The 20,249-nt window shown below is 36.8% G+C and overlaps 1 pseudogene; it reads right to left on the reverse strand.

The window, feature by feature from the left end:
- Positions 1–7,971: 7,971 nt before the first annotated feature.
- On the reverse strand, positions 7,972–18,525 carry LOC116892990 (annotated as a pseudogene).
- Between the last annotated feature and the right edge of the window lie 1,724 nt (positions 18,526–20,249).

A 20,249-nucleotide genomic window follows, 5' to 3' on the forward strand; every position in this document is an offset into this window, starting at 1 on the left:
AAAGCAAGAAAGTAATCTCCTTACAATGAAACAAAAAGAATTACACAAACATAATTTCACCTTTAACAACAAAAATAACAGGGAAAAACAATCACTAACCCTCAATATCTCTTAACATCAATGGACTGACTCATCTACCTTAATAAAAGAAACATTAGTAAATCTCAAAGCACACTTTGCACCTCACCCAACAGTAGTGGGAAAGTTCCACAGCCCACTATCATCAATGGACAGATCATGGAAGTGAAACTGAACAGAGACATAGAGAAACTAACAGAAGTTATGAACCAAATGGATTTAACAGATATTTTAGAGCATTCCATCATAAAATAATATACCTTCTTCTCAGCACTTCATGGTACCTTCTCCATAATTGACCATATAATCAGTCACAAAAGGAGGGAAATGATAACAGCAAAAAAGCAAGAAAGTAGTCTTTTTTGTTATTTTTCCTTTTTTAAATTTTTATTAGATATATTTTTTACTTACATGTCAAATATTCCCTCTTCTGGTTTCCTGTCCATAAGCCTCCATTCCCTATCCCTCCTCCATACGTGTGTTCCCCCATCGAACTCCTTTATTGCCCACCCCAGCCACATTCCCCTACAATGGGGGTCCAACCTCAGCAGGACTAAGGGCTTCCCCTTCCAGTGTTGCCCCAACAAGGCTATGCTCTGCTACGTATGCAGTTGGAGCCCTGGGTCAGTCCATGTATAGTCTTTCAGTAGTGGTTTAGTCCCTGGAAGCTCTGGCTGGTTGGCTTTGTTGTTCTTAGATGGCTCAGCCGTTAAAGGTTCACAACCAAAAATATAAAGAGCTGAAAGAGCTGAAAGTAATCTTGCTCCCAACCTAAATGAAAAGAGACACACAAGTATAATTCCACCTGTAACAACAAAAATTACAGGCAATAACAATCACTATTCCTTAATATCTCTTAACATCCTTAATTGGGGATTCAATTCCCCAATAAAAAGACATAGACTAACAGACTAGATTCATAAAGAGAACCCAGCATTTTGCTGCATACAGGAAACACCCCTCAGTGACAAAGACATAATATCTCACAATAAAAGCCTGGAAAACAATTTCCCAAGCAAATGGTCCAAAGAATCAAGCTGGAATAGCCATTATAATATCAGGAGCCTAATTTAGCTGTCTCCTGAGAGGCTCTGTCAGAGCATGACAAATATAGAGGCAAATGTTAGTAGCTAGCCTTAGAAATGAAAACAGGGTCCCCATTGGAGGAGTTAGAGAAAGGATTGAAGGAGCTGAAGGGGCTTACAAGCCCATAAGAACAACAATACCAACCAACCAGCTTTCCCAAGGACTAAACCACTGCCCAAAGTCTACCATGGACAGACCCATGGCTCCAGCTGCATATGTACCAGAGGAAGTCCCTGTTGGGAATCAATAGGAGGAGAAGCCCTTGGTCTGGAAAAAGCTGTACCCCTCAATGTAGATGAATCTCAGGGTGGGAAGGTAGGAAGGAGTGGTGGGGGGTTGAGTGGCAGAAAACCCTCATTAAAGAAGGGGCATGGGGTATGGGATATGGGGTTTATGGAAGGGAAACCCTGAAAGGGGATAACATTTGAAATGTAATTAAATAAAAATAAATCTAATTAAAAAACAAAAAGGAAAATAAAATTATTTTCAACAAAAAGACTTTTAAAAGAAAAACAAATCTCATTGGATGCCAAAAAAAGTATCTGATAAACTCCAAATTCTCCTTATGATAACTCTTGGAGAGAAAGGGACACAGGGACATACATAAATAAAATATTGGCAACTTACAGCAAGCCAAAACCCAAAAACAAATTAAATGGAGAGAAACTTAAAGAAATTCCACTAAAATCAAGGACAAGGCAAGGCTGTCCACTCTCCCCATATCTCTTCAAACAGTACTATAAATCCTAGCTCAAGCAATAAGGCAAATAAAGGAGATCAAGGGAATACAATTTGGAAAGGAAGAAGTCAAAATACCACAATTTACAAATGACATGATAGTATATATAAGTGAGCTTAAAAATTCTACCAGAAAAATACCGTCGATAAACATTTTAGTTAACTGGCTGGATACACAACTGTCTTGAAGAAATCAATAGCTCCCCTCTACAAATTCAACAAACAGACTGAGAAAGAAGTTATGGAAACAGAACTCTTCTCAATAGCAACAAACAAAATGAAGCACCTTCATTTACCTCTCACCAAGCAAGTGAAAACTTGTCTGACAAGAACTTCAATATTTGCAAGAAAAAAAATACTGAGAAGGTATCAGAAGGGGAAAGACCTCCCTTGCTCATATATCAGGAGGATTAACAAAATAAAAATGTCCATCTTGCCAAAAAGCACTTTACATATTCAGTGTAATTTTCATCAAAATTCCAACACAAATTTTTACATATCTTGAAAAAATAAAACTTCCTGTACCTCATATAGAAAAATAAACAAATAATAAATAAATCACAGGATAGAGAAAATGATCATGAACCATGAAAGAACTTCTGGTCTTATCAAGTCAATGACTTTAAGCAATACTCCTGAAATAGTAATAAAAACTTGCTTATATTGGTATAGAAACAGACAGGTGATTCAATTGAATACAGCTTAAAGATACAAAAATAAACCCATGTATCAATATATACTTGATTTGTTGAAAAAGAAGGTAAAACCATACAATGGAAAGGGGAAAGTAATTTATACAAATGAGACTGGTGTAACTGGATGTCTTAGTGAAGAAGAATGAAAATATATATCAACCTGCAAAATACTCAATATTTTGATCCAAATGGATCAAAGACCTCTTTACAAATCCAGACAAAATCTAAGAAAATAGAAATTGGGGAATAGCCTTGAACCTATTGGAACAGGAGGAGACAACTTCCAAAACAGAACACCAATGTCTCTGTCACTAAGGTCAAGAATTAATAAATAGAACCATGTGAATGTGAAAGGCTTCTGTGAGTCAAAAGACACTATCTTCATGATGCCAACAGGTCAAGAAAAGATCTTCACTCACTATATCCGATAGACAGAACTTGTAATTCTAAGGGAAATGGGGTAAAGAATTCAGTTATGAGTACTAGGAGAAAAGAAGAGCTGATAAAGTGTTCTAATATGAATAATTTCAATCAAGATGATACACATGAAAAAAAAAAGACATTCACTTACATAGAAAACAGAATAGAAACAGGACATGTAAGAATGTCCATATCGCTATCCCTGAACTTAAGCAGTATTACAGAGCAATAGTGATAAAAACTGCATGGTATTGGTACAGAGACAGACAGATAGGCCAGTGGAATAGAATTGAAGACCCAGAAATGAACCCACATACCTATGGTCACTTGATTTTTGACAAAGGAACCAAAACCATCCAATGGAACAAAGATACCATTTTCAGCAAATGGTGCTGGTTCAACTGGAGTGTCAGTATGTAGAAGAATGCATATCGATCCATGCTTATCACCCTGTACAAAGCTTAAGTCCAAGTGGATCAAGGAACTCCACATCAAACCAGACACACTCAAACTAATAGAAGAAAAAGTGAGGAAGCATCTCGAACACATGGGCACTGGAGAAAATTTCCTGAACAAAACACCAAAGGCTTATGTTCTAAGATCAAGAATCGACAAATGGGATCTCATAAAACTGCAAAGCTTCTGTAAGGCAAAGGACACTGTTGTTAGGACAAAGCAGCAACCAACAGATTGGGAAAAGATCTTTATCAATCCTACAACTGATAGAGGGGTTATATCCAAAAGATACAAAGAATTCAAGAAGTTAGACTGCAGGGAAACAAATAAACCTATTAAAAATTGGGTTCAGAGCTAAACAAAGAATTGACAGCTGAGGAATGCCGAAAGGCTGAGAAACACCTAAAGAAATGTTCCACATCTTTAGTCATAAGGGAAATGCAAATCAAAAGAACCCTGAGATTTCACCTCACACCAGTGAGAATGGCTAAGATCACTCAGGTGACAGCAAATGCTGGCGAGGATGTGGAGAAAGAGGAAAACTCCTCCATTGTTGGTAGGATTGCATACTGGTACAAAGATTCTGGAAATCAGTCTGGAGGTTCCTCATAAAATTGGACATTGAACTACCTGAAGACCCAGTTATACCTCTCTTGGGCATATACCCAAAATATGCCCCAACATATAACAAAGACACATGCTCCACTATATTCATAACAGCCTTGTTTATAATTGCCAGAAGCTGGAAAGAACCCAGATGCCCTTCAACAGAGGAATGGATACAGAAAATGTGGTACATCCACACAATGGAATATTACTCAGCTATCAAAAACATTGACTTCATGAAATTCATAGGCAAATGGATGGGACGGGAAAATATCATCCTGAATGAGGTAACCCAAACACAGAACACCACACATGGTGTGCACTCATTGATAAATGTATATTAGCCCAAATGCTCGAATTACCCTAGATGCACAGAACACATGAATCTCAAAAGGACGACCAAAATGTGAATGCTTCACTCCTTCTCTAAAAGGGGAACAAGAATACCCTTTGGAGGGAATAGGGCTGCAAAGTTTAGAGCAGAGGCAGAAGGAACACCCATTCAGAGCCTGCCTCACATGTGGCCCATATATATACAGCCACCACACTAGATAAGATGGATGAAGCAAAGAAGTGCCGGCCGATAGGAACCAGATGTAGATCTCTCCTGAGAGACACAGTCAGAATACAGCAAATACATAGGCGAATGCCATCATTAAACCACTGAACTGAGAACAGGACCCCCGTTGAAGGAAACTTGAAAGGACTAAAAGAGCTTGAAGGGGACTGAGACCCCATATGAACAACAATGCCAACCAACCAGAGCTTCCCGGGAATAAGCCACTACCCAAAGACTATACATGGACTGACCCTGGGCTCCAACCTCATAGGTAGCAACCAATAGCCTAGTAAGAGCATTAGTGGAAGGGGTAGTCCTTGGTCCTGCCAAGACTGAACCCCTAGTGAACATGATTGTTGGGGGAAGGGCGGTAATGGGGGGAGGATGGGGAGGGGAACACCCATAGAGAAGGGGAGGGGGATGTTGGCCCAGAAACCGGGAAAGGTAATAACAATCGAAATGTAAAGAAGAAATATCCAAGTTAATGGAGATGAAAAGAAAAAAAGAAAAGAATGCTGATATCGCTGGTACCACATAAAGGAGAGTGTCTAAAGAATTCTCCAAATAGTTTTTGACAAAGAAATCTAGAAACATGAATTTTCCTAATTTTACAATACACAATTAATAAAAATTATTTAATACTTCTATTAACATACACAGTTATGAACAGAATGGTGACCTTATTGCCATACACAGTAAACTAAATTATAATAGCTCCAATATTAATTCTTATATAAAAGTAAATAATGTGGACATTAAATTCTTGAAAGGATAAGTGCTAGGAGCTAGCCTTAGTGGGGTCTTCTTTCTTGTTGGTTCTTCTCAAAGAATCAGAGGAGGAAGTGTCAGCTAAGTATACGACTTCTTCATATGGGATATTGGGTAAGGCATTGTCTTAAGAGATATTTAAGGGTTGCTGTGTCATGATAAATGTTTACTAATCTAAGTCTAAATTACTGTGCCACTGTAGATGACCTGACTCCTCTATTTCTTACAACCCAGAAACTGCACTCTCTGGCACTTAGCATCTCTTCCTACATCATCGAAGTAGCAAGTAAATCGCCTTTTTACTCTCTCAATAGAAAGTGCAAGATTTCTCAAGCTGCATGTGCTTTCTCCCCAATAACCCCAACAATGAGTACACCTGGACCTATTTTATCCACCCTCACAATATGCTTGCTGTACCATAGAAAAGAAGTGTGTGTATAGATGATTGAAAATGAAGTAAATTATAATATGGGAGGGGTAAATGGTAAGATGGGTTTTCATTGTGCACAATTTAAATTTTTTCCATGACACTGGAGATCGCTGAATATTTGGGATAATAATTTCTAAGTCATCAAGCAGTGGGCCTAGATATATTGAATATGTGAACTTGGAATCAACAGAGACTCTCCAAGTGGTTGCAATTTCCAGAATGTTAGGGATATTCCAGACACCTACTAATTGCCTAGTGTGTGAGCTTCAACATCCCTCCCTGATGCAGTAATTGAGAGAAACCACCTATGATCATTTGAAAGCAATGGGCTCTACTGCTTCTACAAGTAGTTATATTCTACTGTCAATGATGACCTCTTTCTGCAAACTCCAATATTCATTCGTTTCTCCCAAGTTGAACAATATCCTTACTTTCTAAATGAAGAACAAAATATGTACACATACAGATTTGATCATAGTAATATATGATTTTGTCTTAGAAGTTTCTGAGCCTTCCTGAATTTGGTATATTCTAAAAGTAATGATTTACCTTGGAGTAGAAATATTTTTCATCTTTCTCCATTATTTCCCAATGTATTTCTAGGATGCTTGGGTTTCTAAACTATGCATTAACATCTGCCTCATGTACTATACAAAAGATATTTCTTTAAAGATTTACAGATTCATGATTTTTGTATAAATGGACTCAAAAATAAAAATAATATCTTAATAGGGAGTGTTTTCTTCAGAATGTACAATCTTAGATGTGTAAAATGTTAGAATTCTATAAATTATTTAAAATGGAAATCTAATTTGTTCCTTTTCGTACAGTGGAATATTCAGGCACAACAGGACAGGATCTGTAATATATGTCAATGGGTAGCATTGTTCTGAAAGTTACTGGAGTTTTACTAAATTAAGGGGTATTAATGACTTGAGAGACATGAAGAGACAGATCACAGTCTAGATGGCTGGACTTGAAAATGATAAAGTCATATTTTCATTAATTTTCTGTTTGACTCTTCTCTCATATTTTCTTGTATTCAGGAAAGAGTGCAGACTAATTGCTGAGTCTCTGAAAGCCTCTACATGTTTTCTGTTTCAAGCCTTTTTCATTTAACCTAGTACTACTACAGCAGTAAGCCTGGACATTGAACAGAATCATCCCTACTTTAGTTAACACAAATCATAATCTCTTATAGTGTTTCTAACTTTTCTGATACTAAACACTGACAAACAATTCAAATAATTCTAATGTGGACAGACTAACTTGCAGTTGAAAGAATGATTTCTCAGTTCTAAGACCATTGTAAGTATATGTTTTCTATGGTCCTAAGCAACCCCTTTGATACCTACCCACTGAAAATCACTACTATAAAGTTTATGTTACAGGATTGTAGAAAATATTCATTACTTCAGCATATATTTTATGAGAGACATTTCCTAGGAAGATGCAACATATATTCATCTAAGGATCCCAAAGATAAACTTAAAACAACCAAATCAAAAATGGGGACTCATTCGCATTTATTTACAGGACAATGGGGAAGGAGTTGTCGACCACACATCCCAAGGACTCACAATCAGTTGTTATCCTCAAACATGAAACCAGCATTTAATAAGAATTATGAATACTGGACTGTCAAAGGAGACTTCACATCTGTAGACATATTTATAGGATCAAGAACAAGCAGTTTTGGTATCTCAGTTTGTCAAATAAACCTTTTTAAGTATAATTTGTCTGTTTGACCACTTGAATATACAGAATGCTGCCAGTTTTATTAGATATTTTGAGAGGTGAAGTTCCTTTGAAACAGATAATTTCTGTTACCATGAAAGTGTTACACAATACTATATTATTCTGGCTTCCCCACATGTCTTCATCTTGGAATATTTGAGGGTGAACAAGTAAAAGTTTAATAAAAACTGTTCTACATTGTTATATTTTCAGAGATTTTCTCAGCATAAATAGTTGATTTGAATACTGCATGAAGATTTCTGAAGTTTTCATAATCATACAAATTCGCTCGTGTGGAAACTCAATCGTTGCAAGATAGTTTCCCCACAAAAAATTTAAAATGCTTTATCTGACCTGAAATGAAGTCAAAGATATTTCCAAATATATATTTCCTCAGATTGTCACATGTACGTATTTTGTTCATTCTAAGAGCTAGGCCAAAAGAAAAGGTTCACAACTCTAATACATTTGAAAGTTTTTATCCTTTAAGTATTATCTAATGAATTTTAAGATGATATTCATTAGTAAAGAATTGTATCGTTGACTAAATTTATATGTTTCTCTACTGTATGTAATCTGTCAGACTGACATTGTAGTTAATGCATTTTTCATGTTCATGACACTTGCAAGTTTTATCACATCTATGAAATCTCTGATGTCGTCTCAGATGAACATTTGGGTAAAGCATTTGTCACATTCATTGCATTTGTAAGGTTTCCCTCCTGTATGAAGTCTCTGATGTAAACGAACACTACATTTTTGGGTAAAGCATTTGTCATATTAACCACATTTGTATGGTTTCTCTCCTGTATGAATTCTCTGATGAATTCTCAAATTAAAACTGTAGCCAAAGCATTTGTCACATTCACTACATTTGTAAGGTTTCTCTCCTGAATGAACTATCCGATGAATACTAAGATAGGATGGTTGGCCAAAGCATTTGTCACATTCATCACATTTGTAAGGTTTGTCTGCTGTATGAATTCTCTGATGAATTCTCAGAGAACATTTGTGGCCAAAGCATTTGTCACATTCACTGCATTTGTATGGTTTCTTTCCTGTATGAATTGTCTGATGTACATTCAGACTAATTTTGTGGCCAAAGCATTTGTCACATTCACTGCATTTATAAGGTTTTTCTCCTGTATGAATTCTCTGATGACGCCTACGACAGGATTCTCGGGCAAAATATTTGTCACATTGAGTACATTTGTAAGGTTTCTCTCCAGTATGAATTTTCTGATGAATAGTAAGATAGGATTTTTGGCCAAAGCATTTGTCACATTCACTGCATTTGTAAGGTTTCTGTCCTGTATGAATTCTCTGATGGGAATGAAGATTCCCTTTTCTGGTAAAGCATTTCTTACACTCACTACATTGATAAAGGTTCTTACCATTAATGTTTTGTTTCAGCATCAGTTTACATTTATAGACATAATCCTTATCAAATTCTGTATTTTTGTGTTCTTTGTTGTCTGTGCGCATTCTAGAACTTACATTAATGATAGCACATTCATTAGAAATCTGTACACAGTCTTTATGTTTGTAAACTTCTCTCGTTTTCCCAGCTCTATGTCTTTCCAGGTTTGAGGATTGAAAGGAGGAATCTCGGACATTAGTTTTATAAGGTGTATTTTGGGTGGATTCAAGAGTCATTTTGCTAATTTCATCCCATTTACAAAACTTCTCTTGGATATTCACAAGCTCATGGACAATGCACTCTGTGTCTTGTTCCAAGACCTTCCCATGTTTTCCACGTATCAGATGATTTTCTGAAAAATAAAAGTGCAATTAGGGATGACAAGGGTTACTGCACTGGGGAGAAAGAGATTCAATAATGGGTGTTTGCTGAATTATCTGGTAAACTCAGACCTTCTCAAGGATTTATGCCCTCCAAATTGGTTTTACTCTTTTCATAATCATTACTTGGATCATCAGAAGTACCTCAACTCTGATCTATATCAACTGAAAGGAATGATAATAGACTTCAAAATATTATCTTAAAAATTGTACCTTGCAGAAGCTAGGAAAAATTAAGTCATCAATCAATATTGAACATACACAAAGTAGATCTCTGAATAACATATCTCTAATTTGTGATTACAATTTGATTCAAAGTGACATTGTATAGCTGTGGTCAGCTACAAATTCATACATATACTATACATATGCTTCTGTCAGCATCCAAAATACTGCAGATAAAGAACATGGTGTATGAGTACTAAACTCAAGAGATAATATCAAAGAAATTGGTAAAATTAAAATTCTCCAAACCAACATCTCTATATCTACATAAAACATTTTACATTATTAAAAATCAGAAGTAAAGAAATTAATGTAGTAATAAAATGAATGTGCTCCAATTATTATGTATCAAGAAATACAATTCCTTGTTCTGAACATTATATATTTTTTAACTCAGAAGTTTCCATTTAAAGCTAGATAAGAGGCACTGGAAAGATCCTGGAGAATATAACACTAGTTATACCTCAAGAAAGTGCAGAAATGTAAAGGAAATGCCATGGAAAAATTATCATGCTAAGAGGAACTCCCCTTATCCTAGTGCTTTCCAGACATTTCAGAGAGTTTACATAGACACAATGCAGGAAAATTCAAAATAAGATTCAGGAATTCTACCAAAAGTGCATTCTTACCCACAGACAATAGATTGTTGTATGTCTCCAAAATCACATCCATGTACAGTGCCCGCTGAGCATAATTGAGACTTTCCCATTCCTCTAGTGTGAACTCTGGAACCACATCCTTGAAAGTTAAGAAACCCTGTAATAGAAAAGTACCGATGTGTTATTTTACAAAATTGCTTTCCTAAATTAAAAAACAGTGCTAATTAATTGGAGAATCTTTGTAATACAGATTAGGAAAGGGAAATATTGAAAGACAAATATTTTCTCAAAAGTTTCATGGATATGAATGTAAAGTTATGTACTGCTGTTATCCCACAGACAATCTGCAGAATGAGTTCCAAAAATGCTCTCAGTTATGAAGGCTCTGAAATTTATGAATTTTCTGTGATTTTCTGAGACTTTAGCAGCAAAAGAAAGATTTGCCACCATCAGTATATTTGAATTTGTTTGGGCAGTATGGATTGGATATCTTTTAAAGCCCTCAATGATGAAATTTGTTTAACTGCAACCCCATGGTATTACAAAATGGATTTTTATATCCATTTCTTTAAAATCCAATAATCTCTGCAGAAGACTTCTGGCAGGAGGAATATACAACACATATGTATAATTTCAGACAAATGTTACCAACTTACATTATACAAAAGATATTAAATATAAGTTCAAAGGGTTGGGGATTTAGCTCAGTGGGAGAGCTCTTGCCTAGCAAGCGCAAGGCCCTGAAAAAAAAAAAAAAATATATATATATATATATATATATATATATATATATATATATTCAAACTATCTTGGTGTGATTTTAACCAAGCAAGTGAAAGATCTGTATGACAAGAACTTCAAGTCTCTGAAGAAAGAAATTGAGTGAGATCTCAGAAGAAGGAAAGATCTCCCATGCTCATGGATTGGCAGGATTAATATAGAATAGATGGCCATTTTGCCAAAAGCAATCTACAGATTCAATGCAATTCCTACTCAATTCTTTATAGAAAGAGAAATTTGCAAATTCATATAGAATAAAACCCAGGATAGTGAAAAATACACTAAACAATAAAAGAACTTCTGGGGGAATCACCATCCCTGACTTCAAGCAGTATTACAGAGCAGTGTCATAAAAACTGTACGGTATTGGTACAGAGACAGGCAGATAGATCAGTGGAACAGAACTGAAGACCCAGAAATGAACCCACACACCTATGGTCACTTGATCTTTGATAAAAAGAGCCAAAACCATCCAATGGAAGAAAGATAGCATTTTCAACAAATGGTTCAACTAGAGGTCAACATGTAGAAGAATGCAAATCGATTCATTCTTTATCACCCTGTACAAAGCTTAAGTCCAAGTGGATCAAGGACCTGCACATCAGACCAGATACACTCAAACTAATAGAAGAAAAAGTGGGGAAGCATGTCGAACACACGGGCACTCGGCAAAATTTCCTGAAGAAAACAACAATGGCTTTTGCTCTAAGACAAGAATCAACAAATGGGACCTAAAACTGCAAAGCTTCTGTAAGGCAAAAGACACTGTGATTAGGACAAAACAGCAACCAACAGATTAGGAAAAAATCTTTACTAATACTACATCTGACACAGGGCTAATGTCTAAAATATACAAAGAATTCAAGAAGTCAGACTCCAGAGAGCAAATAACTCTATTAAAAATGGGGTACAGAGCTAAACAAAATATTCTCAGCTGAGGAATATTGAATGGTCAAACAGCACCTAAAAATGTTCTACATCCTTAGTCATCAGGGAAATGCAAATCAAAACAACACTGAAGTTCTGCCTCACACAAGTCAGAATAGGTAAGACTAAAACTCAAAAACTCAGGTGACAGCAGTTGCTGGCGAAGATGTGGAGAAAGAGGAACACTCCTCCATTGTTGGTGGGATTGCAAAGTGGTACAACCACTCTGGAAATCAGTCTGGAGGTTCCTCAGAAAATTGGACCTTCCACTACCTGAGGACCCAGCTAGACCTCTCCTGGGCATATACCAAAAAGATGCTCCAACATACAACAAACACACATGCTGCACTATGTTCATAGCAGCCTTATTTATAATAGCCAGATGCTGGAAAGAACCCAGATGCCCTTCAACAGAGGAATGGATACAGAAAATGTGGTACACCTACACAATGGAGTACTACACAACTATCAAAAACAATGACTTCATGAAATTCATAGGCAAATTGAATGAACTAGAAAATATCTTTCTGAGTGAGGTAACCCAATCACAGAAAAATGCACTTGGTGTACACTCATTGATAAGTGGATAGTAGCCACAAAGCTCGAATTACCCAAGATGCAATCGACAAACCACAGGGAGCTCAAAAAGAAGAATGACCAAAATGCATATGTCCCCATTCCTTCTTAAAAGGGGGAAAAAAATCCATAGGATATGGAAGCAAAGTTTAGAGCAGCAACTCAAGGAACGGTCATTCAGAGCCTGCCCCACATGTGGCCCATATATATATATATATATACAGCCACCAAAACTAGATAAGATTGATGAAGCTAAAAAATGGATGCTGAAAGGGACAGGATATAGATCTCTCCTGAGAGACCCATCCAGAGGATGTCCAATACAGAAAGGTCAATGATAGCAGCAGACCACTGAAGTGAGAACAGTACCCACTTGGGGGGAATTAGAGGAAGGATTGAAAGAGTTGAAGGAGCTTGCAACCCCATAAGAACAACAATGCCAACGAACCAGAGCTTCCAGGGACTAAACCCCTACCGAAAGAATATACATGGACTGACCCAGGGATCCAACTGCCTATGTAGCAGAGAATAGCCTTGTTGGGGCACCAGTGGAAAGGGAAGCCCTTGGTCCCCAGTGCAGTGGAATATGGGGGGTGAGGGGCCATTAAAGGAGATGGATGGGGGAAAACCCAATGGGGGAGGGGTAAGGGATGGGGGATTATGGGCAGGAAACCGGGAAAGGGAATAACATTTGAAATGTAAGTAAAGAAATTTATCTAATAAAAAAATAACACTGCTAACAAAAACATTCAGAGCTCTGAGTGCCTCCATAATGAAATTGGTGAGATCATAAACTAGCAGCATAACAGTATATCTTATATTTCTAGACAGAGAGGGGCAAGTATACCTAAGAAGAGTAGTCTGCAATAAGTTATCAACTTCAGGGAAAAAATTAACCCAGAAGAAACAAAGAGAACTATACAAACAATCAACAAAACCAAGAGTTGCATTTTTGAGAAAAATAACAAGATGGATATATCCTAAGCCAGACTAACCAGGGGACACAGAGGCAGTACCCAAATTGAAATCAGAATTGAAAATGGAAACATAACAATAGAAACAGAGGAAATTAAAAAAATTATGAGATCCTACAGCACAAGCCGATACTCTACAAAACTGGAAAATCTAGTTCCAAAATCCCTAAAGAAATAGAATAAGTAATTAAAAGACTCCCCACGAAAAAAGAATCAAGGACAAGATGGTCATAGTGCAGAATTCTATCAGACCTTCAAAGATTAGCTAATACCAATACACTTCAAAATATTGAACAAATAGAATCACAAGGAACACTACCTAATTCATTCTATGAAGGCAGAGTTATGTTCATACCTAAACCACCAAAAGACCCAACAAAGAAAGCTAACTTCAGACTAATTTCCCCTACTAATATCAATGAAAAATATTCAATATAATTATAGCAAACTGAATCCAAAAGCACATCAAAATGATCATTCACCATGATCAAGTAGGTTTCATCCCAGGGAAGCACGGATGGTTCAATATATGGGAAACATTCAACAAAATCCACTATATAAACAAACTCAAAGAAAAAACTACATAATCACCTCATTGGATGTTCAAGAAGACTTTGACAAAATATAACACTCCATCTTAAAAACACTGGAAAGATCATGAATTCAATGAGCATACCAAAATATAATAAAAGCAATAAACACTAAACAAATAGCCAGTATCAAACTAAATGGAGGGAAACATGAAGCAATCCTATTAAAATCAACAAATAGCTAAGGATGCCCACTTTCCCCTATCTATTCAATATAGCACTCAAAGTTCTAGCCAGAATAATTAGAACAAAGAGGAGGTTTAAGGAATACAAACTAGAAGGAAGAAGTCAAAATATCACTATTTGCCATTGATGTGGTAGTATACCTAGGTGACCCAAAACATCCATCAGAACTCCTACAGCTGGAAAATAACTTAAGCAAAATATCTGGGTGTGAAATTAACTCCAAAAAATCAGTAGCATTCCTCTATTCAAAAGATAGGAGGATGGGAAAGGAATTGGAGAAATGACAGCATTCAAGATAGTCATAAATATTCATAAATATCTTAGTGTGACTAACCCACAACGGAAAGATCTTTTTGACAATAACTTCAAATTTCTGAATAAAGAATTACAAGAAGACTGCAGAAGATGGAACGATATTCCAAGTCCAAGCTTGGGGAACAACAGGATTAACAGGAAAAATGGCCATCTTATCAAAAGCAGTCTACAGGCTCAATGAATACCCATCAAAATTCCAATGCAATTTTTTCAGAGGGACAGAAAGAGTAATTTTCAAATTCATCTGGAATAGCAAAAACCCCAGCATAGCAAAAAGTATTCTCAACAATATGAGGATTTCTGCATTAATCACCACAAGTTCTACTACAGAGCAATAGTAGTAAAAAAGAAATGTATGGTTTTGCTAAAGACACATGGAGGTAGATTTTGATGCAAAAGCAAGAGGTTTACTTGGGATACCAGTGCACTGGGGCTCGACATGGTCCTCACGCAGGAGGGATGTGAACAGCCCCGAACAGCAGGAATATACAGTCTATATAGTCACCACAAGGTCACACAGCTTCATTTCCTCAGCTATTTCGGGGGCAAGGATATCTGACTAGGCAGTTGTTTCTTGTCCTGGAGTTCCCGGGACAAGGCCGCAACCATATCAGTGCAGATCTTCCAGTATCAAGGACATCTGACTTGACAAATGTTTTCCCGTCCTGGAGTTTCCAGGACAAGGACCAAGGATATCTGACTTGGCAGATGGTTCCCCTCCTGGAGTTCCCAGGACAAGGCCACAGCTATATCATCTGTTCTTGTGCCCGGGTTGCTTCCTGGAGAGTGGGTGGGAATGTGCTTTCTGTACTTTCTGGTCTAACGTCTAGAGGCTAAGCAGAGGCCAACTTAAAATTTTTTATTTTTAAGAAATGGGTGCACTAATGTTAAGCGGGCATATTTCAGTTCAAGTGGCAGTCTCCCTTTAGAATATGCAAATTGATCCATTCTTTCTTGTTTATACATAGCTCAAGTGCAAATGTATTTGGACTTCTACATAAGACCAGATACATTGAATCTAACAGAAGGGAAAGTGGGAAAAAAAATCCTAAAATACTCCAGCAAATGGGAAAATTTCCTGAACAGAATACCAATGGCTCAGGCTCTAAGATCAACTGTTGACAAACAGGACCTCATACAATTGAACATTTTCTGTAAGGAAAAGGATGCTGTTAATAGGAAGAAACAGTCAACCTACTGGGAAAGATCTCTACCAAGCCTATATCTGATAGAGAGCAAATATCCAATATATAAAAGAATTCAAAAAGTTAAGACTACAGAGAATCAGATGAAATTATTAAAATCGGGGTAAAAAAAAACTAAAGAAAGAATTCTCAACTGAGAGATCTGGAATAGCTGAGAAGCATCTAATGACATGTTCACATCCTTAGTCATCAGGGAAACACAAATTGACGAACTTTAAATTGCACCTCACAGGAGTCAGAATGGCTAGGATGAAAAACTCAGGAGAAGCATATGATTGCTGGGATGTGGACAGAGGGGAACACTCCTCCATTGCTGGTGCAAATGCAAGCTGCTAACACTCTGGAAAAGTATGGTGGCTCCTCAGAAAAGTGGACATACTCCTACCTGAGGACCCAGCTATACCACACCTGGGCATATGCCTAAAAGATGGTCCAACATATAGCAAAGATATATGTACTGTGCTCGTAGCAGCCTTATTTATCATAGGCAGAAGCTGTAAACAATCGAGATGTCCTTCTGAGGTGGAATGGATAAGGGAAATATGGTTCATTTACACAATGGAATATGACTTAGCTATTAAGAAGGAGGACTTCATGAGGTTAGACGGCAAATGGATGGAATGAGAAAATATCATCTTGAGTGAGATAACCATTCACACAAGGACACACAAGGTATGAACTCAGTGATAAGTGCATATTAGACCGAAAGTTGTGAATACCCATGACAAAACTCACAGACCACATGAAGCTCAACAGGAATCCCAAACCATAGATGTCTCTGCCCAGACCATGGATGCTTCAGTCCTACTTAAAGGGACTAAAAGAAAAAGCACAGAGCGGAAAAGGAAGGAGGGACCAAGAAGGGAGAGAGGAGGGTGAGGAAAACGGGAGAGTAGGATCAAGTGTGGGAGGAGAAAGGGGAGATGTACAGAGAGAGGGTAGGATATTTAACAGATGTGTGAGACAGTGGACGATGGGAAACTGGAGGTAGCCATTATAAAATCCAGATACCTGGTAAGCAAGAGTTCCCAGGACACAACAGGGATGATTTTAGTTGAAATAATCAAAAAAAGGGAGAGAGAACCTATAGTAACCATATGCACTGGATAGCCACAGCTCGCATTTCAAGGATGCGGTCAACCACCCATCTCAAAAATATTAACCCACAATGTTTCCTGTCTAAATGAAAAGCAAGGACAAAGAGTGGAACAGAGACTCAAGGCCATCCCATCTCTAGACATCAAGTCCAAACAGTATTGCTGATGCCAAGAAACCTTTGATGTAAGAAAGTTGGAACAGCTATCCACCGAGAGGGTATGGCAGAGTTTGATCAGTACAGATGTGGATCTGATGCTCACAGCTAACCACTGGACAGAGCAAGGAGAGCGCAATGGAACAGATAGCTGAAGGACTGAAATAGCTGAAGGGGATTGCAATCTTGTAGGTAGGACAATAGTATCAACTACCAGATAACCCAGAGCTCCCAAGGACTAAACTAGCAACCAAATAGTACATATGGAGGGGCCCAAGTCCCCAGCAGCATATGTAGCAGAAGATTTTCCTATCTATCATCAATAAGAGGGGAGGAGGTTCATTATAGGTTGGATGTCCCAGCATAGGAGGATGCTATGGCAGTCAGCCAGGAATGGTTCTGAGACTGGGGGAGCATCCCCATAGAAGAAAGGAATAGGGAACTGGGAATTGGGAGAACATTTAGAATGTAAATAAATATATAAACAATAAATAAAGAAATGTAGAAACAGTATCACAACCCTTCATGATGTCCCTATGTAACACAGAGTTTGGTAGAAAAGGAAACAAAGAGAAGATAAATCATTCTTCCTTATAAAGAAAGAAAACAAGTTAGAAAGGACATTTATTTAGGATTGAAAATTTATACATTATGTACAACACCAAGGCTATATACTTCAGGATATTTTTATTAGTATAATTCCTGTGAAGAAATAAAAAGGTGGAGAACACAGGACTTATACTACTTATAAACATGGAACAAAAGACAAAGAAAAATAACAATTTCTACATTGAGAATTTACCACACAGCACCACACTGGGCAGTATGTCTCTTGGAATGTTTCTTGGAACAAACAGATTTCATGTCTAAACACACCCATAATCATTATTTGACATAAAATTCCAAAAAAAATTGCATACTGAATTCTGCATTTGCTCACAAAAAAGGAAAGATACATTCCTCCCATCACCAGTGCTTCTAAGGAGCTAATACATTTACTATTGGGGCTCAAAACAGTGAATTCCTTATAATTTTATCATTCTCCAAATTCTTCTCTTCCATACATTGCTCAGTGATATCAGCCTCCACATAATTCACAAGCTTTTGTCTGGAACCCTGACCATCTCTGAAATGCAACTTAGGTGACACATGAGACATTCTTTCCACAATAATATAATAGCACACAAATCCATCTAATGTAGAAATTAAGCATCGATACAGTTTTTGAGAATCATTTACACTAGATTCTCTTTGAGACCTGCATGTCTTCAGTCTTTGAAAATTTCTATGTACTCACAGTCGAAAACCCAATAAATATTTAATGGTTTTATATATGTGAAAGACCTAAACATTAAATTTTCATTATCCCAGAAGAAAATGAAGATTATACAAAATAAGTCCTTTAGATAATATTACAACATATAGATAATAAAATTATTAAATGGTTAGAATAAAAAGGGGATTTTTCAAAGAAATGTGGACAGCACACTGACCTGTAGAATGTTTCCCAGAGCCACACTCATTCTTTTTGTTGTTCTTCTCCCAGATTCAACTACTGGAAGTGTTCTTGAAATTTCATAACCAGGTTTGAAAACTACAAAGCTGAAATTAATACAACTTAGTTATGGACAATGCTAAACCACATAAAAGGATATTAAAAACAAAATATGAAGAATGTTGTCAACATTTCTACAGAAATGTGAGCATGGAGTCACATATTTAGTGTGTAGGGATATGAGTATAATCTGAGGTCTATTTTAACTTCAGCAGACACCAGGCACAAACACAGAGCACATGAATACCTACTGTAAAACACGATTACTCAGGGTTATTACTGAGAACTTATCTACCTGGGTCTACAGTCAAGGACAAATGGCTAGTGGCTACCCTGATTGATGACCTAGACTTGAATGGTGTTCATTAGCCATCACAATCAAATATACTATCTAACACTTAGGTGAAATTCAACTTCTTTCTACCAAGCAGATAGAGCATATCTATTTTCCATGTGTATCCTATTGTCTTGGAGTACAAAGATTCTATCTACCAAATATTATGGGTTCTGCAAAAGAGTAAGTTGTCTTCATATCTAGTTATAGCCATTTTCATCAGCATCTACGAAGTCTTACAATAGTTCATGACATGAAACTTCTACTTCCAACTTACTTCTCCTTTCAATATGGCCCTGTTTGCTAATTCGCATGACACATTTGTATGCATTGATCCTGATCCCTTGACATCACCATGAATGCATTAATATGTGCAATATTATAATTAAAGCCAGAAATGTCTTCAAATAAAATTTATTATTCTAAAACTTTAGGCCATTTGTTCTCCAATTTTCTAATGGTGTGGTAAACCTTTAGTATAGTTCCAGAAACTCATAAGTTGCTGTATCTACATGTTTCAGACCCACATGCAGATTGATAGCAGGAGTGGTGTATGAGTTCCCAAGACCACAAAAAATATGGGTTTTATGATGGTCAGTCTTTGACAAACCCTGTGAAAGTGTGAATGGACCACAAAGAGGTCACAACTCAAGGCTTAAGAACAAGGGTTCTAGGCAATGTCAAAACAAGATCAAGAAGGAGGTATGATGGCTTCCAGGGAATGAAAATATATATATATATACAGGGATAAAATGAACCATTTTAGGGCATGCTTTTGGAATGACTCCCTCATTATATCAAATCTGCTAAAATACTATCACTGTTGGAATACCTTCCTGAACATGCATATATCTACATTGTGCAACTGTTCCAGGCAGTTCTCAGGTTCCCAATCACTAATAAATATGAATACAGTGAACCTCTTGGAGTCGTGCTGTTAAGGCTTTCCTTTCTGGCAAACACTCTTGTAGGTTGAAGAGTGTGACATGGGTCTTCTGGCATATATACCAATACATATACATACACATACATGCATATATACATACATATGTTTAGGCATAGATAAAAACATAAGAACTCATCCTTAATGTCAAGACACTATTAGTACACAAATTTTTCGTGACCCTAGATTCAGCAAATATTCAGCATTTTCTATATATATGACTTTGACATTATATCTTTCATGTCAGATATCTCTCCTGGCATGTAAGGGATATATGAATGGCCTCTTTCGATGCCCCTGCCTCAGAAGATTAGAGTGACACCGGGAAAATGCAGATGATGGAGTATTATGAAAATCATATATAATTAATAAGAATTGATGAAGAAAATAGTCATTTCCTAAGGAACAATAAACA

The sequence above is a fragment of the Rattus rattus genome, chromosome 1 (assembly GCF_011064425.1).
Source record: "Rattus rattus isolate New Zealand chromosome 1, Rrattus_CSIRO_v1, whole genome shotgun sequence".
Taxonomy (NCBI): Eukaryota; Metazoa; Chordata; class Mammalia; order Rodentia; family Muridae; genus Rattus; species Rattus rattus.